The sequence below is a fragment of the Neolamprologus brichardi genome, chromosome 17 (genome assembly GCF_056152115.1).
Source record: "Neolamprologus brichardi isolate AB-2024 chromosome 17, ASM5615211v1, whole genome shotgun sequence".
Taxonomy (NCBI): domain Eukaryota; kingdom Metazoa; phylum Chordata; class Actinopteri; order Cichliformes; family Cichlidae; genus Neolamprologus; species Neolamprologus brichardi.
This window is the reverse complement of record NC_142120.1, coordinates 7,959,266-7,982,648: the sequence shown is the minus strand read 5'-3', so window position 1 is coordinate 7,982,648 and position 23,383 is coordinate 7,959,266. Positions and strand designations below refer to the sequence as shown.

Genomic DNA, 23,383 nt, shown 5'->3' with positions numbered 1-23,383 from the left:
CTAAAACACCATTCAACTTGATACCAATTACACCTTTAAAAAAAAAAAGACCTGATCAAATTAATTCAGGAAAATGGCATTCTAGCAAAGAATAATAAACTCATTATATGGAAAACTCAAACTCTCATATTCTCCACACCACGGCTAATTCAAACCTAATTTTTACTAGCCACTAATTTGAGGGTGAAGGGGTTGGGGGGGGGGAGTAGGAATTACATCTGGAGGTAATTCAATGTGTGGAACTGAGCCCAGTGGAGGCTATAATACCCCCCCACTCGCCCACACGCGCAAAAAAAAATACAAAAAAAAGACAGACAAGACATAGAGAAGGAACTATTTAGGTGAGTGGGACTTCCGGAGCACTGAAACGACACTTCTCACAAAAATGTTTTCATTATGCTGTCACCAGACACAGGCTGGAGAGGATATAGGTGCTGCAGGCACAGACAGAGAGACAGACCGAAACACTGATAAATGAGGAAGAGGGGGGGGAGAGTTTTTTAGGAATTGTGTGTATAAGGTGCAGGCTCCTCCAGACAGCTGCACTGGCTCAGGATTTAGCCAAGTATGTGGAGTTGAGGGAAGGTTGCGGGTTAATTTTGACTCCACCGTTGGGTGTTGTGCCCGCTGTAAAGGCTCAGAGTTTATGAGGAAGTCTCCCTCTCAAGTGACCAGCTACATCTGGGCTGCCTAAGTGGGCTGCCTAATAAATGGCACACTTTTTCAATGATCTGCAATTTCAAAGCACCGAGTAAAGGGTATCCAGCTGTATCAATTTCACTGTATGGATGCAAACTTAGCAGCTATTCGCAGGGAAGTATTTGTGCGGAGACTAGAAGTGGTAATGTTTGAAAGATTATTCGTTATGACGCTGAAAGCAGTCACACCGCTAGAAACTGCGGGGAAGAAAAATCTAAAGTTTGGCTCCCAACAATCCCTGCAGGAGAACATTAACATGTGATAGAGAAACTCGCCTCAGTCCCTTCCACACCAGAACCCCCTGCTCTTCACTTAAATCCTTTGCCATCCCTTCAACGCTAAATGTGTTTTCCAAATGAAAATAAACGGAGTCTGACTGGTTTGAGGCAGTCATACCCTGGAATATGAGATCAAATAAAGGCTTCTGTGGAGGCTGAAAGGAGAAATGAAATGGCTTCTGAGGGGGAGATGTACCGAGTAATAAAATTACTCCTTTATATCTTCCTAAACAGCACATGTTCCCCCTGGAGTGGGTGAGGGCTTCACTTCGGTCAAAGACAAGTATGCAAGTGGCAATTTTTCCTTCAGGAAGATTCCCTGATACACTTCTGGAGACTTGGCACACTGCAATTTTCTTGAAAACGAGAAACTATTTCAGCAACAAGTTAAGCGGAACTTTGGAAGTTTCACTTTGATGATGTGCTGGTACACGCTGTCATTGAAAGGTATGTTCCATTAAATTGGAACAGCAAGATGATTCATAAGCCTATTGCTTTTCAATGTGTTCAAACTAGGCTGAAATGTTCGACTGTATTTTATACTAACACATACAGTTGACTTAGAGCTGACCATGATGTACCACAAACACAGCAAATCATTTTTGGGATGAAAAATGTCTCTGCTTTGAAATTGGTTAGCTATTCCAATTATACAAGCACCACTCCATTTGGCATTGGGGGGAAAATTTACAACAAAAGTATGAGTCTAACTACTTAAAATCATGCAATTGATTTGTATTATTAAAAAGCTGGTCACAATAATATTCAGATGGACTTTTTCCACTACAGCAGAAGGGCTGTATTAGAGGAAATTTGCAATCGGAGAGAATACATTATAATTCATTATACAGTAGCTATTAAACCTTCAGTAAAAATGCTTTAGTACAAGGATTGAGCCACTTATCAGACCTACTCACTACCTTTAAAAGCTGTCCATGTTCAGTGCTCTGAGTGGCAAAAACGCAATCGCTGATGACTTTGAAAATAGGACGAGATGTACAATTTATCAAAACAGAAACGGATGGCAGGGATTTCAAAGAATCAAAAGGTTGTAACTGTTTGTTCAAAAATCACAAGAGAAAGGAAGACTGCAATTTATGGAATTAGAAAAAAGAAATTCAGAAAACCATTTTTAGAAGTTATCAATAGAGTGGCTTGGGTTATGCCGGCTGAAAAAAAAGAGACTTTTAAAAAAGAATAAGTGTCAATAAGAAATGTATTGTTCACAAAATGTTTTTCACGTTTTGCGAGGCGTTCACAAGAGGCGTGAAAACGTTTCATCTAAAAATCTCTGCATCTTTCGAGCAACATATATAATGTGGACTTCTAATGAGATTAATTCAAGAAAGTTAAGCATCAGTTTGGCATTAATTAAATTAACTACTTCTTTATAAACAGTGACAACCAGCAAACCTGTATTAGTTACAAACATATACAAGCAGACTGCAGATCTCATGACACCAGGCACCAAAAATAGTGAGTGCATGCATGAGTGGCTTATAAGCCTTGTCAAGCTATCACTGTGGATGACTCTTAATTTACACAAAGGTGCCCAATTATACTTGGAGGCAACATTCTCAACACTGTGCGAACTTGGGAGACAATAACTTTCTCTCTTTATTGTCATTTGCCCCTGTCGAAGCCCGTTGTCATCTATTCAAGAAGACAAATGGCAAATGGGATGTTTCTGACAGCTTAAAAGTACCCATCAGCTGCCCTTTAGACATCTCCCTGCACATCCATCTCCTGAACCTCCCCAAACAAACAGCAGGCTCCACTTCAAATACATAGCAGGACTATTAGGTAATCTTCTCTTCTTTGTTCACTCTCCCTGAGACTTGGTGACTTACCTCAATCTCTCCCTCTTCCAACTCCTGCCTTCAAGCTGACAGAACTAGAGGAGTGCACCGCAGCGAATGACTTGAAATTATCTTGTGTGTTCAAAGACATTTTATTTATCGGTATGATGATGATGAAGGTATGGTTTTAAAGTGCGAGGGGGGAAGAGAAGAGGATGGCCGAAGCACAAGGGCTCTTTGTTTTAGGAGAGGACAAATCTGAGGTTTCCTCTTGGATTTTCAATATCCTGCAAGGTACCAAACAGTTACAGTAGTCTAGTGTCTGAGCTTTTCTCTTTTTTTTCTTTTTTGAGAAGGGAGGGGGTATAGAGGCTTGCTACGTGTGTCTGTGAATTGTTGCATGCTTCTTAGTAAAACGCCGTGTGGCTTCCAACAAAGCCTGGGAAATCAATCAATCTGCAAAGAAATACTCCATATGCCAGATGTGGCACTTGGAAAAAATAAGACTTAAAAAGACTTGGAGCCACAAAGGGTTCCAAACAGTATAAAATCATGTTGAAATCAAATATTTGCTACAGATGAATCGAGCTGTCAAAGTGCTACCTATTCCACTTTGAATTTCTGCTTGTTATTTTAGGTGGCTTCACGAAGGCATAGCATGTCACAGCTTTAAGTGTGTAAACATCTTACTCTGAAATATATCGCCACTATTTACTTTACAAGTTGCCAAGGAGAATGAAAGACAAATGTTTCATTAGCAGGTGACTTTTTTTTTTCCCCTTTGGGTTTCTTTTACAAGTCTTCAGTAGTTCCGCTTCTTGACACATATACATACATACACTGAGCATAATTATAAATGCAAGGCTTGCTATAGGGAGCTGAACTTTTCACACCTTTCAAAGCCACAAAATTGGATGGTTTTGTGGTTGTGCAGCTGCCGCTTCGCGCTAATGCAAGGCGGTGTCATATGAAAAATATTCCTCTCCCCAAACCACAGGGCTGGTCATTAATGAAACACAGGCCGCGCAGTGAGGTCATACAGAGTCTAGATTTCAGCAGCCACACTTAAAAACCGCTCAGAGAGAATAGAGAAACATGAACACAAATCAGATTCCAGCTCCAAGGACGGGGAAAATAAATAAATAGAGAAAGGCACTGGCCCCTCTCACATTTTCCCCCAGCGCTCTGCAAACAACCGTCAACTGCAGCTCAGAAACAGCTCACAATGAGAGCAGACTAAACAATCTGGTCCCAGCCAAGGAAAATGCTAAGCAACTCTGCACACAGGATGTCTCACCCTAATTGCCAACTATCAAATCTCACAATGGAATCCATCCATTTGGCAAAATCTTTACAGCAAACTTGGCAATATGTCTTTGCTTTTAAAAGTGTCAACTTTTTTGATGAAAAGGCTGGACACATAAAGATGGGGAAATACTGCTGTCAAGAATTTCATTTCCATCTTGGATTCGACGGGGGTTTGTAGAGCTTACAGGAAAACTACCAATAACGTGTGCTGAGAGGGAGAAAAACCTTTTATTGGACAAAGGTGGTAGGGGTCTTGTTAACGAGTGATTAAAATCCTCTGCATTAAGATAAACAGACTAAATAGGTCCCCAAAGACGTGCAGACTCGTGAAGGAGAGGGAGCGAGGGCAAGCCCGAGTCAGCGAGAGGGACGGACAAACTGTGTGCTGGAGCTGGGCATGCATGGGAGTGTAACTGGATCCTTGGGACTGGTATAAGAAGCAGTGTTACCAGGAGGGACAGGGCTCTAAACAGGAAACTAATGGGACAGTCTCCACCATCCGCCATGTGGCATTGTATTTTCCAGCCAGTCGTAGCCACGCTCACAGAAACCCCATGACTTCAAACAGCCAAAATAGCAGCACATTCATGAAACAGAACAGAACTACTGGGAATTAAAGAAGGCAGGAAAAAAGAAAACACACACACACACACACACAAAGGTAGCAGACCTCAACAGCAGATGGTAAAATTAACATTTCAACAGTTCCTTCCTTTCATGTAGGTCTCGACAGAACTTTTTCTTAAAAAAAAAATAAAAAAATGAAATCCAAAAGTAAGAGGGGCTTGGGTTTTCGGTAAGATATAGTGGTGTAGAAGGCATCTGGAAAAGGTGAAGAGGAATATTGGCTTATTGCTCCTGATGGTCCACCTCTATGAAAAATTAAATAGGTCTGTTTTGCAGGTTTCCCCTCTCTAGAGTGCCCTAAGCTGTGTTATGGAAACATCATCTTGGTAATTTATACGCCAAAGAACACCTGGTGATGAAAGAAAATAAACTATTCCTCCCTTTCTTTCTCCATTTAAAACCTAACACTTTGACTTTGCGTTCTCTTCCTTTGATGTTTCCTTTTTCCATCTTTTTAATGTCCATCCATTTGGCTTTTTTTTTTTTTTTTGCAAGAAGTTGGCATCTATTGTAGAGTTAAGTCGTTCACAAAATGCTTGTCAGATTTCATTTTGAAGTCTTGATAGAAACTTCAAAAGGTGCTGTAAAGATGTTATCGTGGAGAGACGGAAAGACTGAGGCATCTCTAATAAAGACCCAAACAATGGACGGCCTCTCTCATTTCCAACCCTGTCCAATGGAGCGTCTCAGTAGTACCCATTAATTTGGACACAGTTCTGGCTAAATTACATGTGTTCCACCTCTGTGACATTTTAAATGCAATTAAAAGCTGGTTATGGAAGTGTGCACGGACTTCCCTGTGATGAAGGGAAATCACTGACGTGATTAACATGCAAACGAGCTCATGCTGGCAGACTAGATTGGGGTTTGAAAACCTCAATTACTTTTGTGTGATTATCTATTTACCAGTACACAGATTTCCATTTCTCATCTCCAGCCGAGTTCCCCGTGCACGAGCCTCAATTATACGTGGCACACCTTTATTTATGATGCGCACGATGCTGAAATACAAGCTGTAGTTATTTTTTACTGTGATATATTGCTTCTTTACAGGCTGCTTGTGAAGCAGGACCACCAGATCAAGACTTCTTAATGTTGAGCAATTTGCTTTGTGAGCACTTAATATGATCTTGATCCCCCAGCGCCCCACACACCTCTAATCCATCCATCCAACTCCTATTTAAACTCAGCTTAAGTCTCACTCTGTGTGAGAGAACAGGAAAACTAATGGACAAATGGTGGCCAGAGTGGAGCGCTCTTAACTACAGTTTTAGGCTTGCATACTTTCTATTTCTTTCGACTCATAACTACAATGTAAGAAATATCCCTGCAAGGCTCGCAAAATTTCAAAATCTCTGGTAGCCCTTCGGGCAGGCATTCTTCAGTTTTTGGTAGCCCAAAATAAATTTAAGTAGCCCGAATAAAAAAAGAAAGCTATTTTTTAATGTTTTGTTTCCTTTACAATATTATACATTAAAATATAATATTGTAACGGAAACAAAAATTAATCAAAAAAATTGTTAAAATACAAATCACAACAACTGTATAAAAATTACAATCATCAACTCAAATACTTGGTTCAAATTGAACAGAAATTTCTATGAACTGAAAGAACTGTGTAGAACATGAATCAGTCTGTGTCAGATCCTAAATCTGAAATTTCCACTGAAGTCACGGGTAAGAGGTAAGTGGAACCAAGATCTAGGCCATTTGCTTTTTGAAGTTTGCAAAGACTGCTAAATTTTGCCAATATAGTTCACTCTTATAGCACGCTGTTCTAAACAGCTTTTTCAGGAGTTCTTGTTGTGCTTGGTTTATTTTTAGTATGTTTTTTTGCAATTGCTGTTTGTTCTGGGAACGATACTGCAGACTGAGCAATAATGCATTTCTTGCATTTCTCATGGGTTCTGATGGGGTCTTTCTTAAAATTACTGGTCCCAGTAACAAAGGTGCTTGTCGACTCAGAAATCAAATGAAACTCACAACACACCTGGCAGAACATCATGTTATTTAGCTTGTCATATTCCAGCCACAGAAATTCTTTTGTCCATGAAACCAAAAAGCCTGCGCTTTCTTTTTTGCCTCATAGTCTGATTTGTCATAACTTTTCCGTTTTGTGGTAAGCTTTTCTTTGGCTGCCCCTTCTTCACCCTGACCTGTCTTATTTGGCTGAGCAGAACTAAAATACCAGCGTAAATCCTGCTGCTTTTACACACGTACTTACATAATGGTCAGCGATTCTTTGCGCACTCAACCTCTCACATGTTTAAGCTTGCTGCAAGAGATTTCACTTGTCGCGTTTGAATAGTAAGCTAATGAGTGATAAGACTATGTCAGAGGAATTGGTGCGCAATTAATCGTCACTCACCAATCAGTACTGCTGCTCCCTACACACCGTTCGCGCGATCGCAAAATGAAAGTGAAAGCAAAAAACAAGCGCAAATTCAAACGCGATTTCAATATGTCACATATTGACAGTGGCTCATCGATGCCAATGACATAATTACTCAGCTACATTGGCGAAAGAATGCAAAAGCATAGACATATATTTTCCTTCCTACGATAGCCCGACGGGCAGGGCTGAGTTAGATTTTGGTAGCCCGACTGGAAAAATCGCTAGCCCCGGGACGTCGGGCTAGCGATTTTGCAAGCCCTGCCCTGTTAAATAATGGTATGAACTGGCAACTACGTTTTACAGTGTAATACCAAAATTTATACCAACAAATATACAATTTACAATCTAGTACTGACAGATATTTGGTTGCATGCATATATTATATATTATTCTTTATATATTATTGTAAAATGATTTAAATATTGTAATAAACACATCATTCATAACCCTAAAAATCCTCAGTTTGCTTGACCTTATTCATGAACCCTACATTCAGTGTCTTGTCACTCTTGAACAATGAGAAGAAATTCATTACACAATACAATTCTAGGAGTTTCATCTAAAATATTAGCAACAGTAAGTCTAAACATTAAAAAAACCCCAGAAAAACACGAGTTAATATTGTGTCGACTTAAAAATTTACATTCCTGAATCATCTCCTGGGAATATTTAAAACTTATTAGCTAATTTCTTTTCTAAGGGTTTGACAAATGACATGACAGAATTTGACACAACATGATTTTGCACAAAAAAGCACTTTTCAAAACACTTTGAGTGGTCAGTAAGACCAGAAAAGCACTGCATAACTACAAGTACATCACATGAAAAAAAATAAAAATACAAAAAATATTCTATTGGCTTCTAAGTAGCTTTCTAATAATATGTTTTGCCCCTCAAAGGTCTTGGCATTTACAGCAATAAATTACACAAGAAGAATTGTACATTACCATACAAGATTCCCACATTTTTCTTATCAGCAATTTCATACAGTCAATGAAAGCCTTAAAAAAGTGTCTATTAGTAAATGGTGAGGTCTAATATGCAGTCTAGCAGTATGTGGTGATTAATTGAGTACAAGGACAAAACTATATCAAGGAAAGAAATTAACTTGAGGAATGTTTTATAGTGTGCATTATCATGCTGGGAATGAGTAGAAGAATTTATAGCAACACAACTGGAGTGCATGTGGATTCATTTAAACAGCGACACAACCACAGGATCTCTACTATCTATTGCAGTTTGTTTAAAGAAGCATGCAGAAAAACAACAAGGAGTAGTTTAATAAACTATTTTAGTAACTGGATCAATGCGTACTTAGATTCAAACCATTTTATCTGTGGGATATTTTTCTTTTTAAATAATATAGTGCACATTTTATTTTATTATTTTTTTTATTGCCAACGTTCTGACAGTTTCTCGGTGCCCAGGGACAGAAGGAAAGAGGAAGACACGTATCTGTGGCATAGCCAGACTTTTCACGTTGTGCCCAGCATACATAAAACATTCCCTGTTGCTTCAGCTGGAGCAAAAAGGAAAACAGTGCCATCAAGTGAAATATTTGAGGATTCCTCAAACACCTTTGCAGACAGATCTATCATGTCATCAAAGAGAAACCAGAAGACGAAGCTGATATTCTTTGATAAACTTTAATTAAATTGATTTATTTATCCAGGATGAGAGATTGCTTCTCTTGTCAAAATGATAGCTTGTCACTGTTAATCATATTGAACACCTTTTAACTTTATACTTAAAAAAAAAAGTATAATTCAAATGTATTTGGATTCCTCTGCATGCTTTTAAGAATAAATAATCCACAAATATGTACTCTGAATGAGAATGTTCAGCACCTCCCACTCAACTAGTGAGACGATAAGACAAGGATTAAACATGGTGCTTTGCTGACTTCATGTTCAGAATCCTGTTCGAGGTACGTCAGGAACAAAGGGAATCATTATTACTATTTGAACTCAGTTGCCAGGACTTGACTACACCATTGGTATAAGGTTGCTAGAGTAGGGAGGGAAAAAAGAAGCAGTGGATACAGCATACTGAGTGAGTGAAACTGGTGGTGATGGCTAGAATCATGAGTGAGAGAAAATAAAAGAGAAAGGGAGAGGGAGAGCTTAGATAATAGCAGATAATGGACAATTAACTCAGGCTAGTAGTGCTTGCTGCAGTGAATAGCAGCTTCTGGTGCAGCAAGTCCCCGATCACCACTCAGCCATATTCACACTGGGAATACAGGCAATATCAAGCTGCAGGCTACTGGGCCTCAGAGGTGTACACGCTGCATTAGCAATCTCCACAATGCCTTCAAACAAAGCACGATACCAACAAAGTGTCCCAAAGTGCAAACGCAAGCACTCTGCTGATGGGAAGTCTGCGGTGCCATAACCTTATTCATTGTTTCTTGTCCTTTCACCACCAAATAAACCCAGGAGCTGTAAATCCATTTAAAAAAAAGTGACATACCATTCCTGTCTGCCGACATTGAAATTAGCATAATTAAACCTACATAAAAGCTAATTGCATAAATAAATGAGTCAATGTCACCACTGTGCATCACAGGAACAATGCTTGTGTTCATATCAGGAGCCTCAGAAGTGTTTTAACTTCCCAATCAGCCCCCTACTCCCTTCAAACTCCATCTAAATCTATTGATCTGTGAAACACGGGGACTCAGGGGAGGCAATTCACTTAATATCATACATCTAATGATGAGATGAATAACGATTATACCATTTGGTAATTAAACGTCTTACAAACCATTTAACTGACTGTGCGTCTGCAGGGGTCGCTGGAGGTCATAACGATTGTTTTTCATTCCTTGCTCGGCACGAAAGCAGGAGACACGCAGGAGGCAGAGCTGGGGGTTGGCGGTGGTAGAAAACAGTGCATGACACAATGGTGAAAACACACTAATGATTGTTAGCAGCTATGGCACTAATCTCTAAAGCTGTCAAGACTCTGAAAGGCGAATAGTACGGCAGGGCAAAGGAAACGAGGAAAATAAAAACAATAAAAAGGTTTGGCTTTTCATTCTTTGAAGTTTTATATTTAGAAATCTCATTACCGCGCTTGTTTTTTTACACAACAAAAGAGATATTTACCAAATGTACTGCCAATCCTTAAATAAGGGTGATGTAGAAAAGAAAAAAAAAGTCCCTTTATGAATAGTCACCTTCCATTTTTGCAAAAAAATAGAAGGTGTCTGTACATAAAGGCGTGTTTAACACATGCTCTGAGCCAATTTACTGTCAACATCCACAACCCTAATCCCTACTTACAGGCAATAATTACCCAACGGTGCTGTATCAGTGTGTTGTCAAGCCTGTACTAAGCTTATTTTTTCAAATATACTGTATACACTAAGTACAAGGATGACAAGAGGGTCAAGTAAAAGAAAAGTTCTAAAATGATTTTAAAGGTTGCAAAACCTGCACACACACGCAGACACACACACATACACAAAGTCTAATCACTTTGTAGAGCCAGCCTCTCCTTTATCCTTAGTGGGCTCACAGCGTGTTTCTGTAGCTGGCTCAAGCACATTCACACAGCATTTAGTGATAGAGGGATGTGTCTCGTGCTCCTGGCTCCTTATTGAATGATAGCTAGTAAACATTGTCATTCCAAAGAGAGACAGGATTAAAGCCTGCTTTGCCCATTGAGGGGAACAGTATGCGAAAAGAGAAAGGGAACAATAGCCAAATGGAGGACGGTATCACAAGGGTCCAATGTCTGCTGTGATGAATATGTGGGAGATTATAACCCATTCCATCATTTCCATAATGTAAAATTCTTTCTTTTTCACCCGCCAACTATTCACTAAATAAATGAGAAAACTATCACCCGCACAGCAATATTTGACAAAAGGCAGAAGGGAGGGAGACCGAGTTTTGAATGACCCCCGTGCCTTTGACAATATAGGCGCTGTCCGGACACATTCGGAAGCAGCGGAGTGAGTAAAACCTGGTAGAGTATTTATCATTGGGCACAATGCAAATGTATTACCATGTCACCAATACCACTTTACAGCACAGAATGGAACTATACTGAATACAGGAGAGTTTTAAATAATACCAGGTGGAAATATGAATGGAGGGCTCTATTGATGTGTGGCTTTAATACCTCACAAGTATTCTAAACTGAGGGATCATTCAGTGGACACTGGTTTAAAACCCTGCAGCCACAAAGAGTCAGCCCTCACATTTAACCAATATGCTAACTAGCCTAGCTATTAAGTCTGTCCAACAAAAATAATTCGAATTGGACTGACTGAAGTCAGAAGGGTCTTTCAAAAGGGTGAAGAAAAAAAAACTTCTGGAAAGAAAAGTATAATTACAAAGTTCAGACTAGAGAGAGAGCTAATAAATGAAGATGAAAAGCTTTTAGCCAAGCAGCAACCTCCAGGCCTAAAGAAAGAAGCCAGAACCTGCAGTTCCTCAAAAAGCCATTTGAGGCTGGCTCCAAAGGTGGAGGAATGAATACTCACTGCCACATGAAAATCTCCCACATTAATGATTTAAAGTTATACATTTTAATTGTTTTGGCTGCTTTCACTGGAATATGCTATCTATGATTTTTGACAAAGGCAGCTGCAGCCGGTAACTGTCTCTTAGCATAACCTTTATTAGTTTGACTCACTTGATCATGTTTGCGGTGTGGGGCCTTTTGGAGCACTTTAATGCAATTAGCTGACAAATAATACGTGTTGCTTTGTGGTACCACCCATACAACAAATCTGTGCTACAGTGGTTGAAATTATTGTTATAGTTATTTTTTTTATTTTGCTGTGCATTAAATAACAACATCTGTATCTAGGTATGGCCTTCATCATTTTAACCAAACTTACTAGCATTATCTGCCAAGTTAACCTTAAATGTTCTTGTATAATATGACGGCTTCTACCTTCCAAAAATAATCTAGCACTGGTAAAAAACTCAAATCAAAGCTTCATAACTGGACTTTACAAACTCATTGGATGACATAATTGTGGTTACAGCCATCCTTTATATACAGTCCAAGGTTTCTGGCTATGGGTACGCTGTGAAATATGTGAAAACTACCTGGTTAAGCATGACTTACTTACCTGCTACGAAGTTCAGTAAGTAAAGGATAGAATGTCTTTTCATTAGATCTTAAAATAGATACTAACAATAGACTCTATAGCTATATGCTTGCTATATAATCGACCACTTGACTGCAGATCCTTGAGTCCAACTGTTATTTTTCTAGAGAGCTTCTCAAAAAACATTAAACTTGTGAAATTCCTGAGCCATAGAAAATATCTCCGCGCCCTAGCTCTGCTCACGCCTCAGCCTCGCTGACATCTCTTCAGCCATTTGCTTGATGTGTGAGTGTGTGCGTCTTTGTGTAAGTGAAAGAGAGAAAGCCTCTGCCAGTCTACATGCATGTGAATGTGTGTGTGTCATCTGCGAGATCTCAGCAGTCTATTCCAGAGATTTCTCCCATGGTACCCCAGTTTATTTACTTTATCTACAATATAATGCTTCAGTGAACATTAGCAACTTTGAGACACAAGTTTCAATCAGTCATCCAGCGGCGGTGCAAGCAAGCTCGTGCGTGTGTTCATCCAGGTGCAGAGAAAAGATGAACACCACCGCCTCTTTGGCTTCAAACTCAAAGGAGTGACAAAAGAGGTCCCAAAATAATTCAAAATCCAAACGGACAGCGGGAAAGGAGAGAGAAGGAAACAAAAGAATAGTAGAAAAGCAAAAACAGGGAAGAAAGCCAGAAAAATAAACTGTACAGGACAGTAGGGAGAAGAGTTCGGGAAGGGAGGTAGGGGTGGATTTTAAAAAATGACTGAGAGAGAAGTTAAACAAAAATGATACTATGTTGAGAAACGGGAAGAGAAAGAAGGACAGACAAAGGGAATGATAAAAAGAGACAAAATAAAAGAGAAGGCATGGGAGAGAGGAAGAGAAAAAGAAAAGGAGGGGAGACAAGATGTTCTCCCTGGGTAATGTGGAGGGGGTCTTGTCCAATAAACACAGGTGAGCAGCTCGACAGGCCAGGACCACCAAGCTGACTGACAGCTGAGAGCTCTCACTGACCGCCAGCTTTATGTTACATGACACGAGGTGTGCAACTCATCAGACAAAGAGAAACTGCCTGCACCTCTCAGAGTGTGGTAGGGAGAGGGTGGAAAGCACACACGTACACCCACATGCGCTTTTGCACGGCTGTTTAAAGCGGCATCCACGTACCGTGGCTGCAAAGTTGCAAACACAAAAATACCCACTCTCTCATATGGCCAGACAGGAGGAAAGCCCTGCCATTTTCCTTCACAGGTGAGCAGAAGAAGGAAACACCCCGGTGCTCCAGTTACTTAGCGGGAGAAAGTGAGAAGTTGTAGGGTGGGGGGTAGGATGTGTGCTGTGTGCCGACTGAATCTTTTCCACATGACGGGCCTCGGGCTGTTTTTGTCAACTGCACTCTTGAGCAGCAAGGAGTCAGGTAGTGTGACCACATGATTGCCCAAGAGGCACTGCGGTGAGAGGGGGAGAAATTGGGGGGGTGTGGGGGGGGGTGGAGAGAGTGGAAGGCAAGAGGAAAGCAGAGAGAGAGGGAGAGAGATGGAGGGAGGGAGAAGGATCGGGGGCCGGAGACAGGACCGATGCAACACGCATGATGAGGTGTAATCACAAACCCCATTCAGAGTGCAGTGGAGTTTGTCAACATACACACATTCACATTCCACTGTCTGTCAGCTCCATGACCCAAATCGAGCATGCTGTGTGAGTGTGTTTTTCCACACACATGAATACTTTTTACCCATTTCGCCTCCAACCAGGTAGTAGCGGTTGCACTGTCTAGGCTTGTGGTTTGTGGTGAGGAAGTCAGATTCCAAGCTCTTGTAGGATTTCGCTGCCGCCTGTATCCCTTTTCAAGCTGCGATCAAATGATCATTATGAACAAAGGACTTGGCTTGTTGCCTCTGGAGTAAAAGCTTTTTCAGTGGCTGTGACCGTGTGGTTTGATTTGAAACTTTTACTTTGAGAGAAAGTAAAGGGGGGGGGGGGGGGGGGGAGAAAAAGTCTTATCATAGAGAGGAATTCTACCATTAATTAAAAACAGCAAAACTGAGTCACTCAAATTAAAAAAAAAACCCTAAATGTAGTTATGACAGACTTAAGTTCACAAAGCTAACGTGCAAAAAGTTAATTGTAATCACATTTAAAATAATGTTTGATTTTTAGTGTCTCCCAAGAATTCAGGAGCAACTTCTTGGCAACTCGGTTATTTCCACGTACCGCACCTTAGCATGCAGACCCTTACATAAACAGAACTCATCAGCAGGTTAAAACACTGCAGGATTTAGTTTATGTCACGATGGCGATATCCCTATAAAACACTGCGCTGGGAAGGGCTAACATAAACGTTCGACTATTTGTGCAGGCTGAAAAATGAGGCTGCGTGACAGCTCGGTGATAACACACGAGTTCAATCTGTCAAGACAATCAGCATTCAGACCTTGGGAGAAGAATGCGCGACTGTGTGCGACCGATTCACTGGACACGATCACCTGCGAGCGAAGCCCACTCATAATTCGTCCCACCTGAAATAAGGAGTTCAACCTAAAGTCAGGCCTCTCTGATGTCATGCCTGCCTCAGGTTGGGTTTCACAATAATCTCAGGCTCTTGGAGAGATGCCATCAGGCCCTGCTTCCACGCCCCAAGATTTTCTTGAATTAAATTGCAAGGAAAGAATAACACTTGAAACAGCAGATCTTTGCTCCCTTTTCTTCAGAAATTAACCTATTGCATGCGGTATTTCCAACGAGTCATATACACACATATACAGAACTATTGCAAGGGCCCCAAAGTATGCTGAGGCAGGCCACCTTAGCTGAGGGAAATTAACTTTCTTTTTCCTGCATTAAAATTTCTTAAATTACATATTCTAGATTCAGATTCATCCGTTCATATTCGAATGAAGATTTGGCAATTTATAATCAACTGGCTAACAGATAGCATGAAAGAAAAATAGGGGAATACCGCAGAGGATCAATAGAGCCATCTTCTTCTGAGGTAATGATGGTAATACTCATTCTGAGCCTCCTTGCAAACTTCACTCTCATAGCAACTGTGCACTCAGGACAAACATTCGCCGTGCAATTTCTTTTCTTTACTCATCACCCGACATCCTCCGTCGCCACATCCTCTCTTGCTTTTTTACTCTGACCCTCAGTTATTTCTTTTTTAGATAGATGTGAGTGAGATAAATACCCGATAGTTGCTAGGAAAAAAGTATAGTGTGGAAAAAGAGATTCATCTAAAGTGTTTATACTGAGAAGAGGACCTGGACTGAATTCTATCTTCTTCTTAAACTGTTTTTTATATGGAGCATTTGCACCAGTTAAAAAGCAGAGGAAAAAATTGCTGGAAATATAAATGTCAGGTATGCAAAAATAATTCCTTCATGGAAGTAATGTAAGAACAGGACATCTCCTAATCAGAGAGCTCACCAAAGGGCAAGATGTCACTGGCTTTTCTTCCAATTTGCTCACAGTATGACACAATCAGACCCTAAACCAAACTTCATTAAATTGAAAAATGGAAACTGGGGAACTTCCAGAAAACTTTCAGCTTCTCCCCCTCCCTCTTTCTTAAGTGTGAAGACAAAACAGTGGACCATAGAGAGAAGGGCGCATGAAGAACGGCAGCAGATCCTTGGGAGTGAGTGCAAAAGTGAGGAAAAGGGGGAAAGAAGGGAAAGTAAACCTTTGATGAGTAAGACTTTTTTTGTTAAGCGATGGAGCTTAACTTTAAAATATTCTGGGTGGCAGTGAATGGGGGATTGACCAATGGCCCTGATCTCAGCCACACACGGGGGCACTGGGGTTAATGGTGGATAAAGATTAGAAAAAAAAGAAGGGTTGCTTTGCCTGATCTCCATCCACCCCCACACACCGACCCTGCAGTTTTCACCTTCTCCACCAATCCCAAATCAGCTAGACAATGGAGGCTGCCAATGGGGAATGATCCAAGTCCCTTTGATTTCTGCCTCTACCCCCTCGACTGTTCTGAGTGCCCAGGGTAAAGACCCGTGGAGGTTCCCCTGTTTGCCCACTCACAGGGACGACAGTTAGCGGGCTCAGAGAAACCATCTGAGGATTGAAAATGGTATGACAAGAGGTCTCTGATCTATGACAAGAAATCAATTTCAAACTGGAAATGTGCGCAGAGAGCTGTTCAGACTGAGCTGTAGCTTCTTTAAAGTAGCCAAAGATATGCTTAATTGCTGTAGATTTTTTATATGTGTCTACGGTGGAAGTGCAGCTTGCAGTGTTGAGGCAATTACACATTTTTGCAATGATTAGAGGGACATTTTTAGGCTAGCAGATATGCAGTAAGAGTTCATCTTTGAAGATTTAACTGAATACTGGACAAATTAAGAAGTAATGTTTAAATCTCTTTTAGGTGGAAAAAGAAATCTTGACTCTGTTTCACTCAGGAATGAAAGCAATGGGAAGGTGGAAGTGGTCTTGCACCCAAGATGCTGAGTGTCTTTGCTTATGTGCACACACTTTAATCACATTTTAACCTCAAAGACTGTACTCCAAGATGGTGTTTTAAGAAAAAAAAAATTTCCTGTTAGGTTATGGATTGAATAGATTTTAAAAATTGATTCAAGGCAAACAGACAAACTTCTAGCTTCAAACAATAAATCAACCACAGAAAAAAGTTTTTTACGTCTTTTGGAAATGAACCAGATTGGCACCAAAATGTAATAGCTCCACCTCGACAAGTTTATGCATTGTCTTGCAAAATAGACAAACATTCCTCCGTCTTTGGCCTTGACAGAATAATTGTGGCATTTAATTAGCTGCAATAAATAAATGGCTATTGCATTATGTAAAATGGCAGATTATCATGTGCAACCTTTATACAACAGTTGTGCTTTTTCTTTTTAATAAGGTCACAATAACACCCTCCAGACCATATGACCAATATCCATAAGAAAATGATACACTGATATGTACACTTTTCTCATCCCCCGCTCGGCTGATTTGTCATTTCAGCACCCAGGACTGTTTCTCTAAAGCCAAACCCCATCAGCAGTCGTGACTGATGTGCCTCATTACAGTGGACACATTAATCTGAAAGAAAACACAACACCAGGCATGCAAGGACAATGAAAACTGCTTTCACTTACCACTTTGCACTTTACAGTGTTTGTCGTCTGCTTTTTTCTACGGGTGCACTGTATACATATTTCATCCCTAAAAAGAAAAATAAGAAACATGTCGGACCATAAATATGAGAAGCACACTGAAAAAAACAACAAAAAAAGCGCATTTGTCTAGACATGTATTGAGCAGATACTTTGTAACTGACTCAATAGCTAGAAATAGCCGGATTTGGAATCTGAGGCTACGGGTTGATCTGTGGGCTCTATTTAATTTAATGCAACAGTTTCCAATGTTTTTAAGTTCTGTTTGGCTGCTTGCATTGTGATTTTATTGTAAACAAACATTGTTCTATAAATGGTAGAAAAACTGTCGGCTTTACTCTCATAAGCTCTGCTTAGCAGAGCTCAGCACACAATATGACACAGACGGTGAAACAGAGAGCAGAGGACGAAAGGAGGTAAAATGCAGTAAAGACACGGACTAGGCTGGAATAAAACATGCAAATAAACTAGATTTAAATCATAAATAAATGTTTTGGGGCTTTTTAATAGTCATATATTTTTGTTCCTTGTTTGTTACTCTTCATTCCAATTCACAAAATTCAACTTCATAATTATTTGTATGGAAAAAGTCTGACTGGTGGAGTCCCACTTTTGCCACCTGCTGTGTTCACCAATATAGAGAGATACATGTGGAATATTCCGAATTTAGGAACAATGTAACCCCTCTTCAATTCTAGTTCTGCTACAAATCTCAATCAAGACATCAATTGCATAAAAAAGAAAAAGTAAAAAAAAGAAAAAGAAAAAGAAAAAAGAAATCCAAGCTTGCTCACATTTGTCAGCCATAGTGCATATCATAACTTCTAAGTAAGAGTAGATTGAAAATCCTTGGGGTGTGAAAACCAAACAGGCACAACTGAAAGGTTGCCCAGTGAAGGGGGAATTCTATCAAGGTAGACAAGATGAAGATTTGTTACATTTGAGGAGGAATGGGGCCCCACTGACCTCTTCCAGCCACTACAATCACCCTAACACGGGCAGGTTAACAATACCGTAACACTATCAAGCACAGACTAAAAACAAAGACACAGTCATTGCATGCAAACACACAACTGTTTTACATACGAGTTTTACTCGGAAAGATTAATTGGCCTTAGCAATGCACTGTGTACTTTTAATTTTAACACAGAGCTTTGAAAATACATGCGGCTCTAAATCCCTCCCAAGGTCCAGCATGCTTTGACCGACGGACATGACGGGACTATGTTCAAATACTTACCCTCAGGGAGAGAACTTGCTGTTGTTGTCCGTCACAGGTGGGGTAGCAGTCCAGCAATGTCAGCTCTCTGAGATAAGAGAAAACAAAAGCACACTGTTAGTCCAAAACTACTTTATGACACGCTGATTTTTTTCCCCCCTAGGAACATGCAGTGCTGGAACTAACAAGTGTGGGCTAGATGGCTTATTGCATAACTATTTTCTGTAAGGTTTGTAGGTAAAGGCAGTAAACTTTGTGACAACAAAGTGCACCTGGATTTTTGCTGTGAAGCCTGAGAGCATATGTGTGTGGGTATATATCTGTGTGTAAATGCATGCACCAACAGGCAATGTACGGTACAGTACACTCCCCTGCCCCCAAACTGCTCAATCTCTGTAAAGTTAAAAGGCGCAGTGCCTGGAAGGCTCTAGCTCTCAACGCCAAGTAAATCACACCGTTAACCTGACACGATTGATTTCTCATATACTTCCATTCAGCTGTCTGAATCTAAGTACACATGCTATGGTATCCATATAATTTAAAGCCCATTAGCACTGATGATTTTTGTGTTAATCACACAAGTACATTGAAAGAAGAATACAACTGCATCTGCAGCTACTGATTGATCTGGACACTTTTATTGCACATGCATTACATTTAGAGAACTAGGGGCTAACAACAAGTCCCCAGGAGCATCAGAGAGGCCACATTCTGCTGCTGGGGGCATGAAGGGCAAAAAATGGGCTCGATGTTCCTCTCTGGGATGTTTTTTTTATTCCTCTCCCTTTTATTCTCCCAGAATTCCAATGACCCCTACAGGCAACCAGCGACTGCTGAATCCTAAGGAATGTGCTCTCTGAACTGTGCAAAAGGCCCGGAGCTCACAGAGCACAGCTAAAAACAAAAACATGCCAACTGGTATAATTTCTCACTGTTTTGAGTTTGTGGAAAAAACGTTGCACATATTGCTGCACAATATTTGCAAAGAATGGGGTAAGAAGGTTTAAGACTGGGGGGGTGAGCACCAACCAGTGGACTGGATATTGGGAAAACCGACATGAAAAGTTTCAGAATCCCAATAATAACGATTGTTTTAATGTGTATTTAAGTAGAGTGAAACTTGTACGTGGATGAGATTACTACATCTGAAAAAGCAAATTTTAGATATAATATGGATAAGCTACTTTCAGCTGCTTCCTTATTCACAAAGGGTTGCCACAGCAGGTATCTCCACATGTTTGATTTGGCCGATTTTTTAAACCCGATGCCCTTCCTTTCACAACCCCAAAAGGACTTGCGGCTCCTGGGATCAAACCGAGGATTCGTTCCCTGCTATCGAATGTGTAAACCACTACACTAAGGAGCCACTTTAGATATAATATAGATATAAAATATAATTTTTAGATAATGCCCCCCACTTCTCTTAAATCATTTGCTCCTGGGTAGACTTCCAACATCACAGCACCCTGTGGCCATGCAGATGTTATATTTTATTCAGTGGAAAAGCATTTGGAATGCTATTAGTCTGCATGACCTCCAATTCGTGGGGATTTACAAATAACACACATGTCTTTATGCCAAGTATAAAACCATTGGTAAATTCTATCAACTTATAAATATGGCAAAAGCATTCAACTATTCATGAAGGTCTAATAATGCTATAGGCTGATATTTACATAAAGTGCTTGTGCGCTAAGTCAAGATAAACTATTTAAGACCTGGACCACAAATACCTCCACACAGCAGAAAAAGGAGGGTCCTGTGATGAAAGAGGACATTATGCTAACAAGTCAGATTACTGTACACAATAACTTTATCTTAAAAGTAAATACCATCCTTGGTGTTGGAAAGAGAGGGGGGGCGTTATGGAAAGTCACTGGCAATATTTCTGTGGGGACCAAATGCTCCTTATCAGTGTTAGTCGAGCAATTCAGGCCTGCCTGAAGAAAGATGAGTCTTCAAACTCATTCTATTCATGGTCAGACGTGTAATTACCCTCAGCTCACAGTCTAGACGTAACCGCTTTCACAGTATTTAAGACCCCCTATGCAACGCACGGACGCCGGCTCCTACCACCAAGCCCTGCACGTTAAATCTGTGGGCAGATAAATTAGCGAAGAATGCAATAAAATAGACACAATGAGAGGAACTTTATCCTCCCCGCTGCTAAATGAGATTTCTTTGAAATGCAGATCAGTGGCTCTAGATTAGTGAATTTTAGCTGCTGTCAACATCATAACAAAATACAAATGCGATTGTTCGCTGCTGCCTTATCTCCTTGCTTCCATCTGCTGGCTGGTTATTTACTCCCCCCTGATTTACTATGCAGATCTAAATAAGTCGCATCAAAAGGAGGGCTTACTGCACAATGGCTTCTTAAGCTTCTACATCAAGGTATTTGAAAAACCGGTAGTCACATGAAAAGGCTGCCCATCAAAGGCACATCTCTAATGAACTCTCCCCTATCAGAGGGGGCTTGTGGGGCCTGGCTTTAATGCCTTCTGTGAGAGAGGAGCAGAACTACAAATCAGACCCACCAAGCCATGGCAGAGAAAGGAGGAGGACAGAGAGTGGGAGAAAAGAAAGGAGGAGAAGGAAGGGGAAGACAGCAGTTATCAGATGAGATTAACTCAGCAAAGGCACTAGTCCTGGGTCTTTCCATCCATCTAACTCTTAAGTGTACGCTGATGAAGGCACTTGTGAAAAAGTTCAAGAGAGCACGCTACACTGAATTCAGCGACAACACACCAAGGTTAACTACTTAAAATACAAATTTGTATTTTAAAAAATAATCTGGAATCTCAAATGTTGATAGATCCATTTGGTGTGAGTGTAACTGTAATGCCTTAAAGGCTTTTTGAACAACTATAATGAAAGGAAGTCTGAATATTCTAAACATCTGTTTAGAATGACCCATCAATCCAGTGATCAAAGGAAGATATAAACTGTCAAACACAGGAAAGGAAAACATACTGTGTTTTCCCCACTTCTCATCCTCCGCAAGTCTGCAAACAGCTTTGGTAATCTCAAACAGAGCTTTTGCATTACGCTCCTGCAATAACCTTTAATTTCATGGTGTATTTGTTGCATTCAGCACATAGGCAGGATTACAACTGACAATCTTCAGACTTATACGGGAAAAATAAACTGCATGAAGAGATCATGATCTTGAGCCCCCCCCCCCACCCCACGCTCCCAAACACACCGCCACCCTGCTTTGTATCCCTATGTCTGGTTGAAGGGGAGACCCCCACCAACAAGCATGCAGTTTTACCAGTGAACAATTAGCCCCGGAGCAAGAGCAGGCCCTGCACTGGCACATGTGGTTAAGAGACGAGCGCTGCGGGAGAGCGCCAGATGATGAAGGGATGAGGTTGGGAAGGGGGAGTAGAGGAGAGGATATTGAGGGGGGGGTACCCCCACCCCATCCCGGGTGAAGGAGGCGAGTGGCGCGTGCCAGCCACACGTGTGCCAATTTTTGCCTTCCTTCATCATTCACTTTCGGATCCTCTTTACAGAGATGATATACATATAAAATAGAGAGTGGAACTTTCCCCCCTCCTTACATCCAGTCCAACTTGATGCCCACCCCGAAATTGAGCTGTGATGTAAAGGAACCCAATGGTTAAGTCGCTTGTGCTACAGAAACCAAACTCGTCTTCCCTCCCCTCACCCTGCCTCAAGCCTCTTTCTACAGTGCAGCGTGCCAACTGGGCCCAGTGCCAGTCGCATTTGCAACCACAAGGGACCCCCGTCTTTTCGCCTTGCCTAATGAAATGACAAAACAACAGATTTGCATATGCAGAAACAGGTGTTGTAACAGGTTTGACTCCTCTTGACCCGAGCCGTGTTAAAGAGAGAAAATGCTAGAGAAAAAAAGTTTATGGCCAACAGCTGCCTGGAGGTATTTAGGCTCTGATGGGCACTCAAGTCTGCACCATCTGCCCTGCTCCTTGCCAGGAGTGACAATCTAAATTAAAAACCACTCATCAAAAATCGTAAAAATAAACCATTGTTTTGTTGGGTCCATATGTTGTGGCTATTTTACTTCATTCTCAGAGAGTTGCATTTGAGGCTGAGCTTCATGGCCTATAGCTGTGATCCAGGGAAAATCCAAAGAGCCACACAGTAGCCTGTAATTACCCTCCCACCGATCTGTTGCCTTCAAACCAAAGCCCTGCGTCATCCTCCACAATATCCAAGTCCATCCTCTCCACATTACAGAGGAGAAAACCTAGAAGAGCCTGTGTGGTGAAAACATGGCCATTGTTTAGAGTAGGATTAGGGATTGCCATCCAGGAGCACGAGCCGGGTGTTCAGATGGTGAAAGAAGAGAAAAGCACTACGCTGTACTTGCTCTGAACTTGATAACTGCTATTATGTTTTATGCAGATTTACATTTGCAATGCCAGAAATAAAAACTGTGGTGGAGAGTGCATGGTGGCGAAACAATCCAAAGTTAAAGCGATGCATTTCTGGAAATGTCAAACGTCTCCCTTCCACGTTTTGACCAAATTATGTCCTGACTCAAAGGGGCCTGACTGGGAACATTCTCTTTGTCCTTTTGCTGAAAGACACGGCTAGTGTACAACACCAAAGCTATGCCCAGCATGCTCAACACCACCGCAACCCAACCCCCCACTACCATTTTTCTCCCCCCTGTTTTTATTTAGACGGGTGAGACAGAAAGAACAAACCTGAGACAGTCGTGACCCTGCACGAGTGCTGTAACTTGTTCTAGAGCTATGCCAGCAGAAGGCAGCACCATATGCCCTCAGCCCCGAGCTGGATGCTCTTTCTGCAGCCTAATGTGCCTGTCAAAAATTGTTACTGTCATGACCCCCCCCCCCCCCC

The 23,383-nt window shown here is 41.0% G+C and overlaps 1 protein-coding gene across 5 annotated transcripts in view; it reads right to left on the bottom strand.

Moving 5' to 3' along the window:
* Positions 1 to 23,383, bottom strand: part of foxp2 (forkhead box P2) — a 103,966-nt gene that overhangs the window by 75,538 nt on the left and 5,045 nt on the right. For all 5 annotated transcript variants that reach the window (XM_006780619.3, XM_035906773.2, XM_035906785.2 and 2 more), the window contains 2 exons: positions 18,551 to 18,617; positions 17,293 to 17,359 (listed from right to left, as the gene is read on the bottom strand). The gene's annotated coding sequence lies outside the window, so the exon portion shown is untranslated. The remainder of the gene's footprint in view (positions 1 to 17,292; positions 17,360 to 18,550; positions 18,618 to 23,383) is intronic.